Source organism: Triturus cristatus, chromosome 10 (genome assembly GCF_964204655.1).
Source record: "Triturus cristatus chromosome 10, aTriCri1.1, whole genome shotgun sequence".
Classification (NCBI taxonomy): Eukaryota; Metazoa; Chordata; class Amphibia; order Caudata; family Salamandridae; genus Triturus; species Triturus cristatus.
Genome location: NC_140593.1, coordinates 259501255 through 259506347, shown reverse-complemented (window position 1 = coordinate 259506347; position 5093 = coordinate 259501255).

The window sequence follows — 5093 nt, the reverse complement described above, 5'->3', positions numbered from 1 at the left end:
GCGTTTTACCCATGCGCCTCAAGAAGTTGCAGGGTTTGGCGCCTCCCAGTGAAACAGACCTACCCGGAAGTAAATCTAATAAACTTAGAGCATCAGTTTGGCATTATGGTCGTTGTGTACAGCAAGCATATATCAGCGTAATGCACGGATTGACTGGTAGAGTGAGAGGTTCATGAAAGTAAGGGTTCAATCGTGAGACTCGCGTGGGAAAGACGCAGTGGCAGAGATGGGTTGTTAAAGATCAGGAATGAGAGGACCGTGCTGCGAGGAATAAATCGGTTATATGCTAAGATGCGTATGTCACGTCCAGTGAGCGACCAAAGCGTAGGCTGATTTTCACCATGCTAAGGTGGGCTCCTTATTACTTTTGGTCGGCACCCCCACCCCACAAACGCAGACTACACCGGACTATGGGGCATATTATGAAGCCAGGCGATAAAATTATCGCCGCTTTAGCGACAGAACACTGCCGCTAAAACGGCGATAATGGGCTTGATAATATGCTCTATGGAATTCCAATTGAAGCCCATGTTAGATGTCCTTCACATCTAACATGGGCTTCAATTGGAATTCCATAGAGCATATTATCAAGCCCATTATCGCCGTTTTAGCGGCAGTTTTCTGCTGCTAAAGCAGCGATAATTTTATCGCCTATGCCTTAATCCTTCACCCCCACCTCCTATATACACAACCCCTAAATTTGAAACATCACAGTCTGTTAGACTCCCCGCAGTTGAGTCCCACATGCAAATAATAAGTTGACACAAGCACACACAGGAATACACTCATGTACATGGAAGCACAGCTTTATTACTAATGACAAAGACACAAGTAGATTGCTCGAGCGTAACAATCCTGTCATGCTTGCGCACTCTAATCGTGCACACCATGTGCGTGCTTCCATTTAGTCTACTTTCTTTTCTATTGGCCTCCGTGTCACGGTCTAGTTGTAGTTTGCCACAATATTTATGTAGTGCAGTATGTTGTAATTAGAGCCAAAAGACGGAAATACTTCTTGATCTGTATTTATTAGCCACAGCCTCAGCAGTCCACAGGTAACTGACAAATATAGAATCTACTACTTCCAATGCACATTTTAATATTCTCCATTCCAGTGAGGTAATGCTGGAATGTTGTATACATGAGATCACAACAATAACTCCCTTTCTTTACTATAAACAAAAACAAAACAAATAACAGTAAAACATATTTAAAATGTAGCAATCCACTACTTACATTCACAGCATAGAAACATAAAGAAAAAATCATTCACGAAACCTTAAAGGTTTAACGATATTTCTGCTACTGCTTCTTCGTTCAGAAACAGGATGAGAAGAATGACTCGACTCAGAAACGTCAAAAGAGGAAGATGGAGAAGAAAAAACACAAGGATGCATAGACAAATTAAATGGAAAAGAAAGATCATGAGGATGCACATCACAAGGATGCACCTTCACAACTCTTCCTTTATTCCACCATTCATTCCTGCTTGTTCGCCCTGCTTTCCTGGTCACAACTTCAATTCTGTCTGGAGGTTTGAATTTCAACATCCCTTTAGGAACATGATTAGGATCTTTAACACGGACCCAATCACCCACACGTAGACCTTTTTCTATAGATTTGACTCTATGTATAGTATCATAGTGACTTTTCATTTTAGCTTTAACATTTCTCAACATTATGTCTTACAATTTTGTCAACACTTAACATGGAATCACTCTTGGTCTGATACTCCCGCAACCAAGCAGGACACAACCTGGAAGCAGGAGGACGTCCCCGTAGAATTTCAAATGGTGAAAGACCAGAAACAGCATTAGGGCATGACCCGTGAGACCACAACATTTCTTCAACAGCCTTACACAAATCAATCTTGTTTTGAACAGCCCACTGTATACACTCCTCCAGAGAGCGGTTAATTTTTTCTACTAGGCCGTTGGCTTGAGGATGACATAAAGCAACACATTTGTGTTTAATGGCATTGGTATCTAGAAAACTTTTAATTTCTTTAGAAATAAATTGGACACCATTGTTGGAAACAATCTCTTTGGGGAAACCTCTCAAAAACAATTTTTTTTAGAAACTTGATAACACCAGGCGTGTTTGGCTCTTCTACAAATTTAACTTCCCACCATTTACTATAATAATCAACAACTACAATGGCAAATTTAAACTTGTGTGGTATAACACTGAAAGGTCCAATGAAATCAATAGCCAGCTTGGACCACACAATTTAGGTAAACTGACAGGCTGGAGTGGAACCGCTTCAGTCTTGAGTCCTTTATTACTGGTAGCACAAATGACACATGCTCAAACGCTAGCAATGACAGCAGAATCCTTCCCAGGCCACCAATAACTGTCTCTGATTTTCCTTTTAGTTATGGTCTGGCCTATGTGTCCCTCATGTCCATACGTTATAATTCTGTCTGTCAAACAAACAGGTGGAATAAATGTACCCCCCTGTACCAACATCCCATTTTCTTCAATTGACAATTCATCAGAGACCTTAAAATAAGCTTGTAGAGCCTGAGGTAGTGTCTTTTCTTTAGGCCATCCATTCATCACATATTTCCTTACATTTGCCAGTTCAGCATCTTTTAAAGATTCAGAATTTCACTCTTGTTCAGTGAAAGTGATGTCATGACAAACATCAACACTTGTAATAAGACACTCTTCATAATTTTCATCATTATTCTCAGGATAATCAGTAAAACTTAAGTGTGAGCGAGACAGATAATCCGCCCTAATGTTCTTACCACCAGGAATATGTTCAACTGTAAAATTATATTGTAAACGTTTTTAACTCAATCTTGCTATTCTTGGTGTGTGATCTTTAATAACAGAATCACTTAAGATACTTACTAAAGGTTTATGATCAGTCTTGAGAACAAATTTCCTCCACCAAATGAAACATTTAATTTATTCAATTGCCCAACAACAACCCAAAAGTTATTTTTCAATGACAGAAAAAACTTTTTCATTTGACCTCAAAGACCTAGAAGCAAAACCAATAGTCACTTCATTTTGTTCCTTTATCTGTGCAATAGTGGCTCCCAAACCATCATTACTCGCATCAACAGTGATGATGCACTCCTGAGCAGAATCGAAAGGTGCAAGAACACCTGCTGATATCATTTCGTTTTTCAACCTTTCAAATTCTTGTACATTTTTTCCCCAATCAAATTTTTTCTCTTTCTTCAACAGTTCTCTTAACATAGCAGTTTTAGCAGAGAAGTTTTGAATGAATTTAGAATAAAACTCACAAAGGCCTAAAAATGAGGCAACATTCTCTTTACTCTTGGGAGTGGGAACACTGGCAATTGCATCTACTAATCCAGGTCTAGGTTCAACCCCCTTCTCGGAAATTACATGACCCAGATGTTCAATGGTATTTTTGGCAAACTCACATTTCCCAAGATTGGCAACAACTCCGAACTTTTGTAACCTCTCTAAAACTGCACACATGCGTTTGTCATGGATGCACACATTTTCTCCCGCGATTAAGATGTCATCTTGGAAAGTTATGTTCTAATAAAAACCTTTTGCGTTCTGGGCGATACCTAGTACCCCCAATGGCTCCCAAGTTCTTGGTAAAAGCCCTGTACCAATTTCTACAAGATACAGGAGGATCACCAGGAGTTTCAAAAAATGGTGGAGGAGCATTTACATTCTGCATGGTAGCCATGACAAAAATAATAAAAAAATAAAAGAAATATCAAACTAAATCTACTGTTAATGAATCATTAAACTTATTTTGTTTTACGGTAGATAACACATTTGATAGCATGTGTACATCATGGGTGTGGAAACAAGATGTTCAAACACATGACGAACATGGAAACCTGTAAAAATATAAGCAACTACACATTAATGCGTGTGCGCATCACTGAAGTGGCAGTTCGCTAATACATATACTTGAATAATTTTCTGCAGATGTTCTTAGATGCATTGTTGATTTTGACTATGTGTGCACATCACAGATGTGCAAGTTTCTCTTTATTAAACTGTTAACTTGGACTGCGTGTGCACATCACGGACGTGCAAACTTGTATAACTTAACTTAATATCTTCTTGTAATTAGATGCAGTGCTGGACGATCCTTAGCTGTGCACTTTGTTTCAATGAACTGTACTTTTAAATTGTACATAAATGCTGTGCTGGACGATCTTTAACTGTGCACTCTGTTTGAATGAACTGTATTTTAAAACGTTTCTTTGCACTTTTCCAAAATCCACTGGATGGATGTTCTAGTTGTTAAAACACTTACTGGCACTTCTCTTTAATAAATAAGTTGGCGTTCTATTTGTTGAGCTGAGCTGTAACTTCATATGTAAACACCTCAGCAACGTAATTAACATTTGCCAATAGTGAACTTCAACATAAACGGCAGGACGCCTTAAACAGGAAAATGTTCAAACGCTCCTCTGTGTTACGATGCTGCTCACATAGTCCCGAGCATAAAGTAAAAAGAATTCAAAGACTTTGTTATTATTCAATGGTATTTTTGGCAAACTCACATTTCCCAAGATTGGCAACAACTCTGAACTTTTGTAACTGCTCTAAACTGCACGCATGCGTTTGTCATGGATGCACACATTTTATCCCGCGATTAAGATGTCATCTTGGAAAGTTATGTTCTAATAAAACACTTTTGCGTTCTGGGCGATACCTATTTCCCCCAATGGCTATGCGAGGCCGAAAGGCATCTTCTTGAATTCAAAAGTACCCATTGGCGACACAAAAGCTGTAAGATGATGTGATGACTCATCAAGTACTACCTGATGGTAAGCAGATGCTAAATCAATCTTGGAGAAAAACTTAGCACCTGAAAATGTACTGATGATGTCATCTATTCTAGGTAGAGGATGAGAGTCAATCCAAATAACCTTGTTAAGGCTTCTGAGGTCAACACAGACTCTCAACTGCCCATTCGTCTTACTAGCAATAACTAAAGGAGACAACCATAAAGAAGACTCAATGGTTTCTATCACACCTTCATTACACATCTTCAGAATCTATGCTAAGTCCTCACGCACACTAAAACGTAAATTTCTCAACTTGTGTTTCACGGGTGTGACATCATTTTGTACTTTAAT